Genomic DNA, 22,113 nt, shown 5'->3' with positions numbered 1-22,113 from the left:
TCATTCTCTGAAGCGACCTCATCGCCAGGCGTATAACTTGAGGCGATTCAGTTACCAACGACAACGACCAAACTCGCTTCGACTGGGACCAGTCAGATCCATTCCTGAGTCCGGGTAGTATTGATGCAGAAATCTCAACCTTTCTCTCTGGAGATCATCCTTCCCAGATGGCTTTATACTCATCTTGTCCAACCTCCCATCATTAGCTGTTCCTCAGTGGTAGCTCACTCTGACCATGACGCCCTAAGCTTCATAACACATGTACAGCGAATTGATTGTTTAGTTGCTTAGCTGCGAGTTGTAAATTACTCTTAGGTATAAGCATCTGTGAGGTGAGCAATGACATTCATATTTCTACTAGATTAGCGTTACATACTTTATTAATAACGCTTACGCTCTCAAGCGAATTATATATATACTTTGTATCCCTCGACAACCCGGTTTGCGCCGAGGTCCATCAATTCGATATCCATAAAAACTGTCTGGCATCCTGACCTTCGCCATCGCTCTATCTCCGGCAGGGTCTGCCTCGTCTTCTTTTTCTACTATAAATATTGCCCTTATAGACTTTCCGGGGTGGGTGATCCTCATCAAAGCGTATTAAGTAACCCACCCGCCGCAACCTGTTGGACCAGATTTTATCCACAACGGTCGTGGTATCGCTCATAAATTTCATCATTGTAGGGACTACGGAACGAGGCTGAACGACTTGACTTTTTCAGGTTCCTTGCTAAACTCTGAATACCACACATCTTGAATATGCCACTGAAAAAATGTTCTCTAGACTCCTTTTCAAATTTGTGAACGGCCGCTTTGTCTCGCAGAAACAAGACTGCCCGCGTCAACTTGCCACGTCCCTTCTGTACGACTGCTTCACGTGCCTGGCCCAGTAAATTAGCGTAGTACTGGCCGTTCATTGTGATCCCTTTAGGTAAGTAATCAATTAGCAAAATTCCCTCGCTGTTCCAGAAAATGGTAGCCATAATCTTCGGTGCCGATTTTTCACTTTGAATTTCTTTGCTGGCCTTTTTCTCTATTTCATCCACTGCATTTACCCTTATTAGGACTCCGGATCATATTGACGGTCACTAATGTCACTGGGCGATCCGGGCACAGGACTCTCTTCATTGTTGAAATAACCGAGCTCATTTTTATATCATTGTATATAAAGGTACAGAATCCCAAGAACAGATGATATTTCTTCTAAAATTTGATCAGAGCAGGGTAGTAAATTTGCCCTTAAGTTTATCCCAGATCCCTCAAATGCAGGATTGTGGTGTGTGAGGCATCATACTGAAAAGTTTGGTAGAAATCCTACTATTGTTAACGAAGATCAAATTTGTCTCTTTCGCGACAAATTAGCACTGCCTAAGAAATAAAATGTCAGCCACCATATAGAATTGAGTATATTCATCGTATACAGACTACAAGCAATGTAGAAATAGAAACATCGTATACCGAAATATTTTTATATAAAAAATCAACAAAACCTTCCATACTTGAAGAGCCGCTCTTCCAGTTTCCGACTTGTTTTTACTTTGAAAAGAGTTTTGATATCAGAGAGGATTATAGTCTTTGGATTTCATCAATCTTGTTAGGTCCCCTGCTAGAAGCCTTTAATTATCCTTTACAATCATTAATTAGGCTAAGTAGAATACCACAAAAGGCATAATTATTCAAATCTGAATTAACCCCTTATTTCTACCAAATACTTGCTTGAAAATCGTTCAACTTATACCATAAGAACGAGGTCGATATCCTTTGCCCATTCTACAAATTCATCTCCACATCCCAACACCTTATCAGGCATGTGCAGGAAGTAATAATAAATTCAAAAAACCCGCCAAAAATGTTCAGTTATGCAAATTTTCCAGGTTTATTGCCCTCTCAACGCGAATTTACACATTACGCAAATTTTGTATGTAAATTGATTCACCTCACGTGTTTCGAGCACTCCTTCGTAGTACTACTATCACGGTTGCTATCAAAGTGCACCTTTATCCAGTATAATTTCCATGTTGAAGTTCAAGGAGACGCTATCCAAGTGCGTCGTATCATTATGTTATCTCCTTCGAATTTGTGTTGCACAGCATACTCCCTGAGCCTGGGGACACCGCTAGCCAAGAGGCTGCCGATAAGTCGTGACCAACTAGCCAAGAAGAGGCAAAATGCAAAAGATGAGTTTCGATGGTATCTTGAAAATTGGCGATGGTGGTGTTTCCTCTCACTAGCATTTGTGTAAGAATTTTCGGGTTTTTGCACCTTGAATTTTTCTACCTGTTCGATTTGGTTTTTGATTGAAGGTGCTGCCGTTTTAGAGTTCATAACTGGCTTCTCTACGCAACGAGACTGCTCTGTGACTTGGGAGGTAGGTTGGCCTGCTTGAGATACTATGATCAATAGGTACACTATAACCAGTAAAAGGGGCACAATAGTTCTTCAAGGACGCGGTGCGACTTTCCCTTAACAGAATAATAATAATGGGAGGTAGGTTTCTGATAGTTATCAGTAGGTTCAAATGGGCACCTCTCAGAACAATCTTGGGACCAAAAAGATTAATTTCTAGTCTGCATCAAGACGCTAATTACCATTAAAATGCTAGTCTGAGTGCAATTGATAAAATTTATGCTATCAGCAGGGGGCTCAATTTTTCCTTTGTCCAGAAACCCTGCCCAGAGGCTCAGTACCATCCGTGGCTCGGATGAGAAGAACCTTAAAAGGAACATAACAGAAAATTACAGGACTCTAAAATTCTTGGTGTTGATACTGTTACCGTAGTTACTACTTTCAGCTACAGTACGACTCGGACTCGTAAAGGCCACTTTAATCTTGACATCTTAACCTTAAACGGTGATTGTTTGCTTTCTTGCACCTGCTCACCGGTTTTTATAGAGGTTTTTGTGCTTGAATTCAGTACGAGAGGGTATACAAGTCGTAAGAACCTGTATTCCGTGAAGTTTTAGCCAAATATCAGATTTACTTGTAGATTTTATTGAAATCGTTTTCCTGTTGAGAAGGCAAACGCAATCCGGGCAGGTGCACATTTACATGGTACCTGTAGCCAAATGTGACTATTCATTCATTCATTCATTACGGCTTTGATTTCTTTGTTTGGAGTATCTTTAGAGTTGTTTTTTTGGGATTTGAGGAGGGTTGTAGCGTGAATGTACGGGCATATGTTTTATAGTCCATCTGAAGTAAAATGGAGTTGAAGTGGTATTTCTTTCCTTTATGGTTGTTTAATCTTAATGGTTTGGAACTCGAGCTTATACCAATCGATTAGACCTATATGTGGAGTCCTGCGTCCTCATCATTTTCGGATAGATTTACTCTATCTTTTCATCTTCTCTCTACTTCGGTCTGTCTAATTCTCCAAAGTCTTCCTGGAGTTTACCCACCTCACAGCACAGCTCTCCCATAACCCAACAACCCATATCGGAAACACCCTCAAACCTATCCCACGCTAGACAAATTAGACAACATGCTTAACTCATTAAATTCATTCTTAGTCATTATTCCACAAATTACACCTGAACATCATATATCAATTACCTGAACGACAATAACCATAATAACAGCGAAATCTCATTAATGTTTCGGTGCTTGCTGAATCTAAAACTCGTTACCAGTTCTCAACGTAGGAAATCCCTGAACTTGGCAGCAGCTGGCACTAAGCCAAACGTAGCATTAAGAATAGGAGCACAGGAAAAAAAATCGATTCCATGATATAATTTCCATGTTTTCCACCTCTCCGCCAGCATACAGGAAAGCACGTTGCAGTTGGGCCCCGCAGTTGCATTTGCAATAATCGATAATGACTGCACATTTGAATGCATATTTGGCGTATTCTTCAGGAGACGAATGTCAGGGTTAAGTTGCCTTTTAATAAAAACGCATGGGATGTAGACGGAGTGCACCTCATGTGGGGTTGTCTGGTGGCTGGTATGGATTAAAAGAATCACAAAGCCACCTGCCGCACTGTGCAATAAAGAAGCCCTAAAAGGGAGTCTTTTAAGATATTAATTTTTCAGTGTGGCTCCTTCTAGAGATCCAGAAGGCTTTGTAATTATCAATTGTAATTTTGATGAATCCCTTTTAGTGTGTTTGGTGTTGCTCTGTCTTTTGAAAACAGGAGCTGAGGAAAGATTACAAATTCTTTCTTAGTTCAAGGAGATTTATACTTTGAAGGACGACAATTCCAATTCGATTAGATTATCGCCTCTACAGCTAACATTTTGTCGATAAACAGTTCAATTCTCCTAAGATTTGTCCCTTGAAAAAGGTACAATTAATCAGTCGAATAACGCTCCTTCCAACGCTGGTATTTCTTGACGGTGGGCATTGGTAGGTAGGTAGATATCAGTGGCCCAATTAGCGCTGTGGTGCGCCGTTTTGATTGCTGGGATAAGAACACAGAGGGAGAGTCCAGCCGGCTCAGATTTTGAGAGCCACCGCGTAACACTCACTTACGAAAGCAGCCCTCCCACCTTGCAATTAAAGATCTCTTTGAAGTCCTGAAACAATAATCTACCTAGTCTCCACAGCGCGGCTCCAGCTAGAGTACCAAACTGTTTCTCCCTCTTCTCGGCAACTTGGGCAATGCGAATTATAGGGTATGCAGTATGGTCCCCTATAGGCCAGTGCTTCGTGTAGACCGCCACAATCTTATATGCATATGCACTCGTCTGGTACAAGAGCTCTAGCAATTGAGTTTTGCTATAGGCGGTCAAAATCCTCCTTGACTTGGCACAAGTGGTAAGCCTTCGCCATCTCAGGTCTGCGGCTGTCAAGTTGTGTGGAAAATTCCACCCTTGGCAGTACCCAGACAGACATAAAACACATCGAAGGACTGCCAAGGGAGGGGACCCGTCTGGCCACTTCATCGGCCCGCTCATTCCCTGTGTTCTCCTATGACCGGGAACCTGGAGGAGGGTGACCTAGTGCGTGCCGCCCATACTGTTCAGTTTCTGCACTGTCCCACCAGCCTGAAGAATGTCGCCGCTGAGTAGAAGGTATTAATGACCGCTTGGCTGTCGGACAAAATGGCTATGTTACGCTTGGTGCTTGAATCATACCCAGCCAGAGGCTCAGAGGCTTCCAGTATCGCCAGCACTTCCGCTTGGAATCCTAGAAGACCATACGACTTGGATATTCGGTGGGCGTTAGCATTAGAATTGTGAGAGTATCGAGAAACAACAATAGAAGGGAAATTTAAACAATAAAACGAAGATTTTAACTCAAGCAGTAATCGACCTCCAAGTTCCACCAAGGTCCTACTATTCTGTTGTTGAGCAGTTACAGTTGGTATTGAGGCCAATTCTTTACAGCTAAAGCTAAATATGTCTTGGAAGACAATCTTCCAGCAAACCAATTCCGAGTAAACTGCAGCCTACCAAATTGTATACGGACAAAGTAACACTTTTGGGCTGACATCTGCGACCCAACCCATTAGCTTAAATCTACTGTTTGAAAACAGAGATGATTCGTTAAATATTGCTCCCGCGAGGACGAGAAAGAAGAAACCTTAACCTACACTTAAAACTGGAGAACGAATCGGAGTCTAGTGGACCCCGTTGCAATGCGTTATAGTTTCGACATGGCCTCAGGATTGGGGAATCCTCCTCCTTGTGACGTTAGATTTAAAAAACGTCTTCGATTCTATGAGGGGAGTGCGACATACTCAAGGTGCTGAAAATTGCTTCCATATAGACCGCGCCCTGCTATACGAGGTCCGGAAAGGGCAATATAAGATGAGGGTCACATCGAGGTCTACTTCTACGATAGCCTGCGATGATTTGAGATACTTGCTTAATCGCATCTGGTCGAATATGGAGTCGTAAGCTCGCTCTTCTTAGCTCTGAAGCAAACTGAAGTGGCCGACCTGAACAAGGAGACGGCTCCCACAGTCTTCCCTATTGAAGTTGCTGAAATCAAGTTCTTGTCAATGCTGGCGGTGAAATACCTCGGCATTTTGATAGACAGGAAGATGCGGAAGACCGCAGACAAGGCTGCAGCCGTGCGATTAGCGATGTATTTACGATTTCCGGCTGATAGCCAATGTCGGAGATTTCTTATTCAGTAGACGTCGTTTGCTGATGAATGTGGTTCATCTTTACGGCTCCGGAGTAAGGAGATACACCACAAGCACGTGGTGTTAGTATAATGGCGAGGAGCTTTGCAAGTTGCGTCTCCTTATCGTGCTTATCGAATTACCTAACCCAGCTGCTCAGCGGAAACGAGTATTTTCAGTCTTTTCTGCACGCAATCGACTGCATTTACTGCGAGAATGTGGTAGATGATGTGTGTCAAACCTTTTTTTTCTGTAGAAGGTGGGAGCACCTTCGCCATTTCGTGTCAGCAAGAGTGTGCCAAGTGTCTCCGGACACCATAGTTGAGGTCATGTTGCAACGGAGCTAGGACACGTGGAGCCCTCAAGGATTTAAGGCATCCTTAAGATGAAAAAGAAGGAGACGTCTAGGAGAGACGACAGAGTAACTGAGGCTCCATGAATTATGAGGTACGTGCTCCTAAACTGAATAGGTTTGGCTTGAATTAATACATCAAACAGTTCCGGGTAAATATCTTAGATGCAACGGGGCGGGGGGTGCTTTAGCCGGTGGTTTATTTGGAACAGGTGTTCGGTCCTTTGTGCATTTCACCTCTAACTGACGTCGATGGAAACCGAAAAGACCGCCCGAAACGATATTGGCTTGATACGCTAGATGGTTGAGAGCTTCTCGACTCCACTCAGATCAGTCATATTATCGAGCAAAATTTTCCAACCGATCAAGACGATCCCGCATTTGAACGGAACAAAGCCGGAAGAAGAAGAATACATCAGCGAGCCAAAGTGTCTTGGTTCGACTAAAGGATCGCACAGTATACAGGGGAAGCTACAAGTGAAAACAACTTAAGGTCATTGGCATAAAGCAAGCAAAAGTGTGTGAGGACAGTGAAAAAAGGAGATTATGGGGCCCGACATAATTTTCACTTCATACCCATAAAATTTTCACCCCGAGTCCGATTTTTTCGCATAATTTTCACTCCGGGTTTCCTCTCTACGGCTCTGATTACAAAGCTTCCTCTGCTTCAGCATATGATTTAGAATGAAAAACTTAAAATGGAAATCGGTGGAAAAAAGACTCTTATAGACCTGCTGTCAAATATCTGAGAGTGGGTGATTTACATCAAACTAGCCAAGTTAATGTCCACGACCATTGCAGGAGTTCAAGGCCATCCCATTTTTCGCGTCCATGGGCTCCTCTTTTTGGACTCACATCCAAAAGTCATTTTATTTGAACTTTGAACTTTGGGTGTTAGACCAGCCCATGGACCAGAAAAATGGATTAAAGTTTCTCTCCAATTGGACCGGCGTGCCATAAAGTGGATAACGGACTCAGTGCTCCCTCAATTCCAGTTTCGCAGCTTAGGCCAGAAATACTAGGGATTTTTCCCTGTGGATATAATTCGCACCTATGACTTACTTGTCGATAAATATAAGGAAAGGAACAATATCTAGTAATCGACTCGAGGTAGCGTCTAATGATTTGCAACTGCCCTGGATGAAATCTTAGTCTGTCTGTATGCCTAAATAGCAATTTTTAGTAGGTGCGAATCGCATACATTCCATTGGGCTAACAGTTTCTTTCAAAAATATTCATCAGTCGTGGCGCATATCACTTAACTGTGAGGTCAACATTACTGCAAAGCTTTAAATTGGTAGGTTTACAGCGTAACATACCATGGTCAAAGCACCTTTGGAGTACAGCTCAACGATGCATCTGATAGTGTTTGACTTAAATTCACGAAGTGGTGGGAAGCAAAGTGATGTTGAGGCTATTCCAGAGCATTCATAGGTACACTGAAAGCGATGAAGACTTCCCAGCTTGCTTCTTCTAAGGAGATATATAAACCCAAGCAAGGTGGATCAGCTGTAGCAGATGGTGGCAGCATTAACAGTCACCGTCTTTGAGTTGGCAGAGGCCGTCGGTACTTTGCGTTTAAGAAGTAGCATCTTCGGCAAGTACCGGAGCATACTGATACCATCGTATGTTAACCGAAAAAAACAAAGAAATGTACCAACTTCTGCAATTTCGTATCGAAAAAACCAGATTTCCCGGGGGTTCGACAGCGACCCGAAATGCAGTACCATGTCGCCTCACAATCCACGACCCTTTGCATCGGCGCTATTACCTGGTCGATACAAGCGCTGAAGTTTTTGGTTCCTCCCGTATCCTGGCAACATAATTTAATACAGTAGTCGTGGAAACTCGCGGCAGCAAATTCTTCGTAGATTCGCACGTATGGCTACAGGCAGGTAGACTTGAGTTTAGGACTTTGACGAGCGTTTTCTTGACCCTTCACTATCGCGGACATCAGCATATCTAACTTAGTTGCGGATTTCCTGTGCCACTATGGATTGCTAGTGGATATTCCTAGCAGGGTTCACCTACCATTGTTGTTGGTGTTCGCCACTTCACATGGTCCCTAAATCTAATGGCGAATGGCGACCTTGTGGCGATACCCCATCCCACTTATTCACGATTTTACGCGCTCTATCGCGAATTGTCGTATTTTCTCAACATTCGATTTAGTCAAGGCAAACCATCAGATCCCTGTAGCTCTCATTCCGAAAACGGCAATTTGCACAATTTTCGGACTCTTCGAGTGTAGGATGACTTTTCGACTGTGCAACGCGGCACAAACTTTTCAGAGATTCATCCAATCTGTATTATGTGACCTCCACTTCTGTTCCGTATATTTGAATGATATTCAGTTCGCGTCTTTCTCTAAATCCGAGCGTTTAGAGCACTTCAAATGTCGGCGTCTCGTTGAGGCCGGTGTAGTACTTAATGCTGAAATGTGCAAATTCCTACAACTGCAGGTGAGATTTCTCGACCACCTGACTACCACTGAAGGCATCCAATCAGACCCAGTGAAGGTGCAAGTGATTTCCAGCTCCCCGCTTCCATTAACAGTTAAGGATCTGAGAAGGTTCTTGGGCTGGTTAAACTTCTATCGTCGTTTCTTGGCCAAGGCTGCCCATCATCTACCGATCCTTCATGCCTTCTTGTCTGGATCGAAAACCAAAGATTCCCGTCTGATTGTGTGGTTCCCAGAGGCTGTCCAGGCATTGGACACCACCAAGCAACAGCTGGTGGATACTACAGTTCTGGCATTCCCTCAGCAAGATCCACCCCTAGCCGTATGCGTCGATACTTCGGACATTGCCGTTGGTGCTGCTCTTCACCAAAAAGTGAAACAAATCTGGCAACCGTTCAGCTTCTTCAACACTACACTTTAGGACCTATGATCGTGAGTTAGTTGCCGTGTACCTCGCAATCAAATACTTCCGGTATTCCCTTGAAGGTAGGCCATTCACATTGTTCACAAACCACAAGTCACTCACTTTTGCTTTGAAACAAAAACCCGGCAAAGCGTCCCTTCGCCGACTTCGGGACTTGAGCTTTATCAGCCAGTTCCCACCCGATATTCCACACGTGTTTGGAAAAGATAAAGTGGTTGCTGGCGCTTTGTCACGTGTTGCAGAGGTCAAGGTCCCCGGTACCGTGTCGGTTTTCCAGCAATCGCCGAGGCGCAGAAGGACGACGTAGTTTTTCAGAAATTGAGGACCAACTCCAAGTACACATTTAACGAATAATTACTGTATACGAACTTAGTTATTTTTCGTGGCTTGATAACTATGTTGATGCACAATCCCACAAAGACCAGCCACTAGGCAATTTGGTGCCAAAACCCCAACGTTTTACTGTGCTTTACCTCAGGGGGTTGACACCGTGTAAGATTTGAGAATTATTCGATCCGGGAAGTCTCTCATTTCATATGGTGAAAGTGGTGGTATAACGGACAAGGTCTGTTAACCAAAGACCTTTAATCATAGTTCATAAGAGTGTATACCTGCATAGGTGCTGGCTGATATCTAAGAGGGATTCTCCATGGGCCCCCTTCTTCCAACCTTGATCTATTGATCTATTGTCCAACTAACTAATAGAAAGATTGTCTGAGCACAGCAAAGTATGAATTGAGCTGCATTCATCTACCTTACTTGTAGTGAGACATGGGGAGTCATTCGATTTTGGTCGACACAGACCAAGCAATAAAAAAAAAAGCCAAACCTGCCAAGATTGTTGGAAACACAATTAAGGGAGGTTAAATAAGCCACAGCCCTAGTGTTAATACCGTGAGCCTCGCATCCATGGTAAAGCATCTCTCTATAAGTTAAAAGGGTGCGTGAGTCACAAAAGGGCTGTATATTTCTGTAAAGCCTCTTCTGCGAACAATATCTGAAATTCACCAAATATCCAAATCTGCAAATATCTCAATCTTCCAAAATATTTTCCACCCTCCAAAGTACATAAATAGCGAAAGAAGCAACAATAAATCATACCATCTCCAAAACAACTAAATATAAGCCTTTTGGTATATCTTTCAACAGCGTTGGCACCCCCATAGTGTCCCACTTCCCAGCTAAAATCACACCCTGACTATTTGATCAATAACAGTCTTTCGCAACTCAATACGCTTGTTTATGTCCCACCGACTATTAACTAGTTAATAGTATCTTTTTAGACCGCTTCTGAGGATGTACACTTACAAAATGGTAAAAATCGAAAATGCCACATTAGTGAATGTTTGAACCTCATGCATGTAAGGATTTCCAACGACACTTGCACCCAAGGACATCACAAACGCTAAACACATTTTCAGGTCTATAATGCGTAGTGAAAGGGAAAGGACAATGAACACTCCAAGGGGTGAGTGAATTCATGGCGGACTCCAGTTGTTTCACTAAAAATTATTTAGTGGATAATTTGTCAAGGACTGCTTTTAGAAATTTGACGCCATCGGCTGTAGTACGGAGGGGTGGGGGTGAGTATTTTTACTATGAGGTTTCTATGGAAGCCGGCTAAGTACCTACTCGATATAATGCATGCTGCTCGAGCTCACTGTTCGCGAGTTAATGGTTCGGAAATTAATCGCTTTTAAGTACGCTCATGTGGGAATATGAGGGTTGTACAGTAGTTACGCTCTCGCTTCTTGGAATAATTATTGAATGTAGTAATCGGATTGGAATACGTCTGACGTTGAGGGAAATCGATTGATACTTTGTAGAAGCTGCTTATTAGATTGATTTCGGTTAATCGCTTTTCAAATTTGCATCTGTTGTTTGTTCCTATTTGAAATGTAAATGGAGATTGGTTGATTGATCACAGGGACTGTGCTGCAGGTGAAGGTGGGTTAAGGGAAGGGTTGTTTTATTGGTGTTAGTTTGAGTCGGTTAAGTCCAATAGGTTCTATGTAATTTATATAAGGACATGTCCTACTTTATGTACGATTTAAAACCAAATGCAGACATTTGTTGGTTTTGATTATAACCAATTCAGATAGATCAATGCTCAATGGAACTTGGCATCTACCTAATCTACTAGGAACGTAAAAGGAATATGAGAATATGCCAACAATTGGAACTTTCTTTTGTGAACTTTAAAGCAGCAATGTAGAAGGGAGCAATGTAGATTTCTGCGTCCACCTGGACACCATGGACGGGTCCAGAACAGAACCTTGAATACAATTTTTTTCAACGTGGATATCTGAGAACTTTCGGGGCGTCAGAAGCTACCTTCCCTAGGCATTGACCAGTGCATATAGGTGGTTAGAAAGGCCGACAAAATGTAAAGGAGAAGCCTCTGGATTTATCATATCTAAAGCATGCTTAGTTTAAAACAATGAAGTATGCCCATAGTTACCTGCTAATACTCAATGACAAAATGCGTTCTTCACAAAGGAAGCTTCAATTTTAGAGTCTAAACTGAAGGGATATAGTCATAATATTTTCAGTGATACCACTGTAATACACCCATGAAATTTTCGGTGAACGTTTGTAATGATAGGAGTGGAAATAGAAGATCAGGTCGATCATCCTGAGTGGCCGATAACGACCTAGAGGACAGAGCTATCCCAAAAATCTAAACAAATTGCGTCGGTCCGCACCGGATTCTAAAATAGACGTTAATTAGGCTTTCGCGACGGCCTATCGAATGATAAACAGAACGCGAACTAAAATTGGAAATTAGAAAAGAAAAAAAAAAACGGCTCGACCCCCCTTAAATGTTCAACTCCTGTTCAATTTCCGCAGAACTCTCGGATGACCAAAAAGCCATCCCAACCTCATAAATTTTTTTCCAACTGTGTGCAGAAAACTTCCACACACAGTGTTTTTCCATGAAGAGACAACAATCGAGTTGCTCCCCGTCGCAGAATATTCAATAAAAAAAAAAAAAACAAGCAAAAAGGGATCGCGAGAATTCAGTCTTCCTCGTCTGAAGTCACAGAACAAAGTGAAGATGAATCATTGAGGACGGAACGGTACAGCATATAGCCGACTACCTCCGTATTCCATCAAGGACTCATTTCACCCGTCACTTCATCCCTACGAAGAAGAAGCAATATTTAATTTTTTTCAAATTCTGAAACGAAGTGATAACCGTTTCACATAAAGGTAGGGAAGGACACTCCTCAGAAGCTCGGACGGCAATACCTTTCGGCTTATAGCCGCAAAGACCCGTAGATCCAGAGGCTTCTGGAAGGCAATCACCTTAGAGACGTTAAATCTCAAGACAAACACAACAAACGACTAGCTCTTAAGGCATACTACCAAGGATAGGACAGGAAACGTTACAAGGTGGGAAAGGAAAATGAGGCTTAGGAACACTTGCTTCCGGGGAAAAAGGCGTTAAACCTAAAATTAGAAATCTGAAGGCAAGTGTACGTGGAGCCTAGTCGGGAACAATATTGAGAATCTATTGATTCTCTATCCGACACCACCAAACGAAGTTGTGAGCCGGAATAGGCTATCTTCCACTTGATTCAGAAAACCTGCACACAAAAAAAATTACGCCTGACTCCAGGAAATGTTGGGCCCCACGTTGGGCGCCATTTGTAATGATGGAACTTCATTCTTTGTGGGTGGACCTTCACGGTCAATTTAGCCAATTTGTTTAGATTTTTGGGATAACTCCACCCTCTAGATCGTTATCGGCCACTCAGGATGATCGATCTGATCTCCTATTTCCACTCCAATCATTACACGTTGGTTCAATAAATGGAAACTTGAAGAGGGAGCATTTAATTATCTGATTCCCTAGATAGATTGCTGCTTGGATATTACAGCTCTGATGGCTCCGGTTCAGCGGCGTTAGGCTGTTGTACGGACGATCGCGGTTCAAATCTCACTAGTGGTAATGGGATTTGTATCGTGATTGGATGTCATTGTAGCGACTCAGCTGTTAATGAGTACCTGAGTGAGATCAAGGTAACGATCACGGGCAAGCGCAATGCTGACCACATGGCCTCCTACAAAGTACTGTAATCCTACTTTAATAAAGTGCTCTAACGGACTTCAAGGCTTAGATCCAATTGCATTGTTGGGCCAACAATTATTGTTACTATCTAGTATCTTATTCGGCAGTTTTTTTTACAATTCGTCGTCTTACTACTACGTTTATTTTCAAAGCAGCACATCTACTGATATTTGATCTCCCCATAAGCATAGCTTCATCTGAGCTATATATCGATTTATAGGCAGAAACTGATGAATATGGTCTCTCTGGTTAGCTCCTGCTAATGTAGCAAGGTGTTTAACGTGCAGACCCCAAAAAAATGGGTTCGGTTATTTGTTAACTCAGAAGCTACCTTCCAGATGTTTGAATTTAGACATGGTCATCGCATTGACCAGTAGATGCAAATGCTCAGAGAGGGCCACAACGTGTGGAGAGAAAGGGTTGGATGTACGAAGTCTGATCAAAAATCAGAAAGGCCTTCAACCTCAATTGAGTAGTTTCATGTGGCTGAATGAATGAATGCTCTTGTGCATTCTAATCGTTGCTTAACGATTCGAGGGATGGCAGAGGACTCTGACATCTCATTTGGGTCATATCAGGAGACTTTGACCCAAAAATTGGAGTTGAGCCAACTTCATTCCACGTTTGATGACAGAGAATTAAAAAGTGCATCACATTGGCGGTTGGTCGGGAGCCAAAAAAGACCAAATACCAAAAAAAGCTCTCTAGATTAGATCAACCGTTAAAGTGATGTCATCTATCATAAATTCCTCCTACAAAGTACGACAATCAGTCTTTATCGATATTTACAAACCCTGAGAACTTTACGTTGTGGCGTTCGTCGGAAAATACCAAAATTTTTGCTAATAGGCGAGTAGTTTTTCCACCATGACAACGCGCCTTGTCACATCGCGCTCCACATTCGTTTCGTTTATCAAATGAAAGAGGCTAACCCTATCCTCCAAACTGAGTTTTCTGAGGAAGAAACCAGTATCCTCTTCGTCATTTTTCAATTTAAAATACTCGATTATTCTCAACGGGACGTAGAAACTTACTTAGGCTACTGAGTGCCTCCCCCCTTATGACTTTATAAAGATGATTCTAAGGACATTCAGCAATCCAGCAGAACAATAGATTCTACGTAGTAGTGAACAGTGGATTTCAGTAGATCACATCGATTAATAACATCCAAAACATGGATGAGTAAATATAGTCAGAAGGGGTCAGACAAAGAAGGCGATTGATGACGGGGCAAAAAATGAAAAAATTCATTGGAATGGCTCCTTTGGAACTAACAATTCCCCATGTTCAGCCTTGGTAAACTTAGATAGCGAAATTGACTAGTTCCAGATTAGATGATTGATCAGAAGGTGGTAGTTTAGACTGAACCAAGTAGCACCAGAAGGGACCACAATTTAACTGCGTGTCTGGAAGGGCTTCGCTCAGAGATGAATATAAGTTTTTCATGAATTTATTGGGGGCTGTGATAGGACCACCCAAAAACCATATGTTCCCGTGGATTATGTGGACTAATCTCTTGCTAAAACTCATTTAAGGACTTTTCCTTCGGCAAGGGGAAAATCATGGCGGCCATCAGATATGGGTATTACCCACAATAATGAGGGAAGGGCACAATATGCAGAGCTGAATTTTTGGTTCCGGAAGGCAAACTTAATAATAATGAGGCCTCCCAGCTTATGGTAAAGAAAAGGTCGGCAAGATCTGCTGAGTTGTCCGAGGTATGTATTGCAAAGAACATCTTCCCTGTATCATGAGAGGGGAAGTAACTTCTTTCGGTATCCAAAGTTCATAATATACATATAATGGCTGGGTTGCTGACCCCCCTACAAACCTTTGAGATGGTTAATTTGATTATCGTAAGTCGATCTCCCTTTCGAAGTCATAAAATTAGTTAGCGGCTGAACGGTTGATATTCCAGTCTCTCGTTGGTTCTCCATAGGAAACGCAGTTTGGTACGACACTGATGAAGGACTGAGTGAGCACTACCTCTACAGTAATCTCACTGTTCTCGAACGTCGTATGCGATGATGTACTTAAGGTTCAACATGTGGGTAACCGCAAAGGTTGTAAGGATAAAGCATCTGAAGGATGTCCAGATAGAAATTCGCGGGGCAAAAAGTATAACCAATATTCATCATCGCAGAGCGCCATGCGAGAACTTAGATTTTTGTTATTTCAAGCCGGTCTGTATGCAGGGCTAATCAAAGCAACTCTGGCGGTATAAGGATTATCAAACATCCAGCGACAATAAAGCCAAGGCAAGAATGATCCCGGATACAGGAGATGTGCAGAATGCTTGGAAGTAGGTTACCTAGGGCTGATGAATGTGACAGTAAGAATGGTAGTTACCCTTGAACCCGGGGTAGAGAAAAACCACGAAGTAGCTAGCGCTAAAGGAATAAGAGGGGGGCCCGCATGATTTGCACCCCGGGTCCGGATAACAGTGACAAATTTGCGAAATTTCTCTATGGTCAGTGATACAAGAAAGATATGTGTGACAGGTTCGAGTGGAGTTGCCCAGTTTTCAGAAGACCTCACACTTCATTCTTGCGTTTATGATATAACTTGCCTGCTTCTGGTAGGCCCCTGTCACCAGAGTTGTCAGTTAGCAATCCCTATGTCTGTTTGAAGTGCTTGTTCATGAGATTGAATCGTATTAGCCTTATGCGGAATTATCAGGTTGAGCAGCCTTTGATATTCGATTTTTATTAAGGTCTTTGTTTCTTAGGCATTTTTAGTTTAATGGAGAGCCAGGATGGATTTAGTGGGTTCTCCAGTTGGTTAGCAATTGTGGCATCCTCGAGGTATCTGAAGTAAGTAACATGGGAATATTAAATAGCTTGTTTTGGATATAGCGTCCAAAATAGCTACTAGTGGAAGATAAGGAGGGGGAGGAAGGCTGGAGGCTGTATTCGAGGTGCCTTGGCTAGGTTGTGTTAGTGATAGAATTAGGTCCAGACTAAGACAATCTTGCACCTTTTAAACACTCATCGTGGACTTCGTTTGTATGAAATTGTCAGCACTAAATGAGGTTTACCCTATTCGCGGAAGGAGTATTATACGAGTACTTTCCTTTCCAGTGCTGAGGGAAGTTCCTGCAATCATTTTAACCTACTCCGAAGGAAACTTGACTTCTGCCAAGATCTGTTCTAGATGGCTTCCAAAAGATTCGTTTCGTTGATCTGGTTTTAGCTTGAATTTCTTCTTTTGATAGTTTCTCGAATCTGAATTTTCGATGGTGGTAAAGCTTGGTCACTTCAGGGATTTGAATTTCCAAACCAAATGACCCTGTGTTGAATTGCTAAAAAAGCCTTAAATTTTGTAACAGAATAATTTATTGAATCTTGCGCCAAAGGGCAATGAACCTGAGCACATAAATTTATTTTCGATTTCTGCAACAGTTTCAAGCAATTTTCAAATGCGATATTAAGCAGACAGCCTTCCGCTTCCTTTATAGACTCTAATTAGCGAACATAAATTTGGATAAAAGACACATTTAGTGTTAGAAAGCGTAAATACTCCTAGTATATCTCTGAACTCTACGCAGATTTTCTGGTTCATTTGCCTCGTCGCCTATTCATTATCTCAGCCAATTACTCTTAGGCCCCATTTCCCAATGTGGAGTTTTGAATTCTATTTCCAGCACTCAAGTGCGAAATGCCCAAGAGCACATAGTCAACTCTCCCTAACAAGCAATAGATACGTACCTAAATCATTCTGTTCGTCTATTGCGCATTTTATCCATTCCTCCGCCGAAGCAATCCATTAAGTAATTAGTGAGCAGGATTAGAGTCAGTCGGTACACATTCACCTCACGTAAAATGCAAATTTTCACTGCACTTAGAAAACTATATTCTCCATATGCTGCCGGCAATTTCTTAGATCCTATCACGGGAAGAATCTAGGCATCGGGGAAAGCAGGAAAATATGTTTTCAGGAAATGGTCGAACAAATTACACTAACATCCAATACTGCACTTTCATATCACGGAAAACCCCTGCTCGAGTTAATAGGCAGTCACCGCCTTTAATGTACGTCGGAGGAACTTCCAGCATGGAAAGGAGAACAAACTATTTTTGTCTAATCGCGTCCACGATGGAACCACACGAGTGTACACAAGGACCACGAACGGACATTAATTAGGATTAACAGAATAAATTATCCACCCGCAGGTAACTGCATGGCATTGCATCGAGGGGTGGCATTTAATTTCGACCCGCATCCCAACATTTTTCATTAAACCAATTTTTTTTTTCATGGAAAACTATTTAAAATTCCCGAGAATGCCGCGCGTCCACCCGCGTTTCCGCGTTATTTGTCTATTCGAACCGTTTGGTTGCGGGGGAGTTCGTCGACTAGATACCCTAGTGCATAACGACCATTCTTACTGCGGCCACAAAACTTTAGCCATTCACATACACCAAACACACGGAAATACAGCAGAAAGCCGAGTCCTTTTGAAGCTGCGGCGGGGGTGGTGGTGGATGCGCCGCCTGGGCCTAGGGGGTGAAAGAATGTACACACAAAATAAAAAATCGATACGCGGCCAAAAACCGATCGACCGTACGGCGACCGGCCTTCTAACACGAACGCGACCCCCTGACGTATACTTTAAGGTCCACCTCGTCACACCCGTCCTTCATTACCACCCACTAGAAGTTCACTCGCCTTGCGAAGGACACCGCACGGCAGCCAAAACAAAAACAGCCGTCCACCAACAAGGGACGAAGTCGATTGCACAGAAATCACCGACGAGCAAGCACACCGACTGGAGTGAAATGCGGAAGAGACACTGAACACACTAAAGGACGTGTATGCGAGGAAGGTCCTTGCTACTCTCACTTCACAAATCTCCCCTTCCCAAACGGACTTTAGCCGGTACATAAACCACTCGGAGACGCACTGTTCAAATGCGAGCAGGACAGCGATGCCGAAATGCGCACCTCGGCAATCCACCTGAGAGTGATGGACCAGTTCCGCGTTCGAAGACTTCAGCAAGTCGGTCTTTTGCCCCAGTGAAGGAATGGCATTACTGCGTTCTGAACAATTCTAGACATTTCCCTCGGTCCTTGCGTCTCAACGAACAACTCGGACGGATGCGCCGTGAGAGCGACAATGCAAAGGCGCACAGTAAATCGAATGAACGCACTGGGAATGTTGGGATGCCCTAGTCGGGGGGAGGTTTTTCCACTTCTGTAGGACGGGAGTCGGGAGCTCATCAGTCGTCGGCGTCTTGGTTTGTTTTGGCTGATGCGTTCTTAGCCGGCTGCTAGACTGGGCGCTTAGTCTTCATGTAAGAGTGCGAATAAAAGTTTTCTTGGGCTTCTATGGCTATTTTGGGAAGCGGATTGCATCGATGAGCGATGGGGAATGATTTGCCGAATGATGATGGCCTTTTGCGGGCATGGGAGCCAAGTGCAAGGTTGTGGTGTTGTCTATCTGTTGCTGGAAAATTATATGCAGGTGTGGAATATTGGATTACCTGTGAGGGATTTGAACTTGTTGTGAATTAGTTCCGAATTAATTGAATATTATGTGATTTTAGCCATAGAAATGGTTCCAGTTTAGATTTGCTAAGAGAGCCTGGTGAACATAATTTATTTTGAAATTTCCGAAACCCCTAATGAACATCCTATTTTATTTTCGAAAGCTGGAAGTCACACTGAAATGTACGCGGTCGACATAATCCAGGCTGGTGGGGACGCGTGCAATTGCATACAAGATTACGGCAGTCTGCACAGGACACTGGCCCATAGGGGACCATACCACCAGGATTAGCATACCCTAAAATTCGCATTGCTAAAACTGCGGAGAAGAGAGGAAACCCTCAGGCACTTCCCTTGCGATTGGCCAGCTCTAGCTAGAGCCAGGCTACGGACACTGGGTAAACCATTCTTGAGAGATTTCTAGCTGCAGGGTGGGAGAGCTGCTTTCCTTCGTGAATACTATGGACTGGCCCTAAAGATCTGAGCCGACTGGACTCTACCTCCCTGCTCTCTCTCATAACAGCACTCACGCTCTTAGGAGTTTGTGGCATCAACACAGCGCACCACAGCACTAATTGAGCTGCTCGGAGCGGTCACTGATACCTACCTAACCTACGGGGTCGTCTACACCTATTTAAGTGTAACACCGCGAGCACTTGAATGCCTTAATTCTAGCCATTTCGGGAAGACACATGGACTCCCTAAAAGTTCTGCGAAACTACGCTTAAATGTAGGGAGATCTACACGGTCATTAAACGTGTGTTACAGTTTGCTCCTGGTTGGTAAAGTTAACTCATTATGCTCCTTACAAATGGCGCCCAACGGGGGCTTATACTAAATTCAGTGTAAATCGGGTTTTATTAAGTCAAAAATGAACATTAACTCCGCTTTCAATAAGGATGATGTTGTGTCCCAACCCCCCACCCTCCAATTGGACATATATGGTATGTTGCCACACTCTGGCCTAATGCGCTGACGATGTTCGGTAAGGAGCCCAAGCTTCCTTTCAATGGGGACGTTGGTAATTGACTGGCCCTTTTGGTCGCCCACTCTCTCATCCGCAACCAGGACAATCCCAAGGCATACCAGTGACGGTCTCTATACTAGTTGAACTAGGAAGTGTAGAAGACATCAAACGACCGCTATGGAAGCAGTTGGAAGTATTATAATTCACATCACAAGATTCGAGGAATCATTTGAAGATTGTTAGCGATAACAGTCCCGACTGTGGTAGATTTTCCTAGGCCAACTAATGGGATGCTCTAAAGCAGCTCAGGATATTCCAGAATTTTGCCGAGGAACACCGTGCAGCGACTTACGCAGGTCCATTCCCCGGTCTTTGAAGGTAGCGCTTTACCACAGTAAACTCTCCTTTGTACTCTTAATGTCAGAGTCCTCATCGAATTTGTCGTTGCTAAAGGTGGATGGCAATGACTGGAGACCAGAGTTAAAATTTCTATTATCAAGAGATCCCTTTTTGGGATGTCCTTCAGGATACTGGCATATCAGCACGGTGCTCTATTGGCATACTTTTCTCAAGTACATTTCCAGTATGATTGGGGTTTTTGGCTTCTAACTTGACGCACGCTACGCTTTTGGTAAATCTGATGAAGCTTATATGATTCAATTTCCTTGCCACCTGAGATCCCAAGTGAGCTCATCGACTACAGCGACCGACCTCATTGGTCGCTTTTAAAAAGATTTCAACAACTCGATACAACATTCGGGACATTTGCATGCAGAATAGTCGCCTAGGGAGGCTGAAACCATAGCTCTCAGCAGAAAAGCTGATGAACTATTTGCATAGCTGATTCGATTTGGGTGGTTTGTCTTTGTCAAGACTATACTGCAGTCGTTTGTTGCGCACGTTAGCGACGAGGGGCTTGGTCTCGATAATTTCGTTCAACGTTTTTGGTCAGAGCAAGAACTCCACGAAATCCAAAGGGGAAGCTCACTACATTCATATATCGCCGGCATTCATTCCCGCTCTCAGGATGGCATCTATGTCGTCTAAAGCGAAGTCGAAATCATAATCATCAACGGTATGTGGTCTAGAGCTGCCTTAATAATGAACTCTAAACTTCCCAGTTTTGCGCCGAGGTCGACATTTCTAAAAGCTTTCTGACGCTTGGCCTGCGCCATTCGCAATCTATCTATTGAACCGGATTTCTGATGCATGTTCATTGTAGCATAGAAAAATCAACTATCTCATTACCCAGTTCCTCACGGGAGATGGTGTTTCTAAGGACGGTATCAACTCAGCTTTGAGCTGGATCATTCACCGAATTGTCCTATATGCAATGTCACACCGGAGGATTCAGTAGATGTGATGTTTAACTGTCAAAGGTTCGAGATGTAAGAATAGGAGAATATAGTTGCGGAGATGTTGAGGTCGAAGGAGCACTGGCTTACGGTTTCTCTCGCGATTCTAAAAGTATAGAACGTGCTAGCGAAGAAAGTAATCAGAGGAAGGCTGAAACGGTGAGAAGGACAAGTGCCTAAAGTTAAACCCATTCTCCGAAGTAATGCCTAATGGTGGTCCCGCGGGCCTGCGGCTGGAGAGACCGGGGGTCGTTTTTTAGTGAGTGCGAAGCCCACACGCGCCCGCTCTGGCTCCAAAGCTCGCGCGGCTGAGCTGGATGAGACGTCTCTGTATATGATTTTTACATTTCGGTGTATTCTAGCTAGCTTCTTGAGGAAGCCTCTCTTGCTTCCGATCCATCTTGTGGGTTAATGCACAATAATGGGTTAACCCATCCCCCCGCTCAAAGAATCACTGACGTTTCTTATGTCTGCTACCAATCTTGATCGTCTTCCTCGTAAGATAAACACGCTTTCAACGTCTTTTTCAACCATCTACTTTGAATGTATATCACTTTTTAGTCCTTTTTTCTCCGCATTCGGGCCTCTTTGCTTCTAGAAGCAGTGATCAAGAGAAGGGATCATTGCAGAGATACTTATGAGGGGATTTCGTCTTCTTCTCCTTTTCTTTATATATCTCTTTCGGTCCCTTGGGTTTTCATCCCATTGTTTCTATTCCCGAAGGTTAGGTAACAATTTCTTGATCTCTTTCTCTAAATCCTGAAATAATTACGGAGGCAGAAGCATTTAAAGTTCTTCAAAAGATTGGATTGTTCCCAAAGGCATCTATTGATGTCTCTCCTTCCTGTTTGTGACTACTCTGATAGAAGTGTCAATTCCTTGGAACTGGAGTTCTTTTGGACAAACTCAACATTTGAATAAAC

At 43.3% G+C, this 22,113-nt stretch overlaps 1 protein-coding gene across 3 annotated transcripts in view; it reads right to left on the bottom strand.

Moving 5' to 3' along the window:
- Nucleotides 1-18,610, bottom strand: part of LOC119659905 (protein tincar) — a 114,250-nt gene extending 95,640 nt beyond the window's left edge. For all 3 annotated transcript variants that reach the window (XM_038068230.1, XM_038068231.1, XM_038068232.1), the window contains exon 1: nt 17,090-18,610. The gene's annotated coding sequence lies outside the window, so the exon portion shown is untranslated. The remainder of the gene's footprint in view (nt 1-17,089) is intronic.
- Between the last annotated feature and the right edge of the window lie 3,503 nt (nt 18,611-22,113).

Source organism: Hermetia illucens, chromosome 6 (assembly GCF_905115235.1).
Source record: "Hermetia illucens chromosome 6, iHerIll2.2.curated.20191125, whole genome shotgun sequence".
Taxonomy (NCBI): Eukaryota; Metazoa; Arthropoda; class Insecta; order Diptera; family Stratiomyidae; genus Hermetia; species Hermetia illucens.
This window is presented reverse-complemented; position numbering and strand designations above follow the sequence as displayed.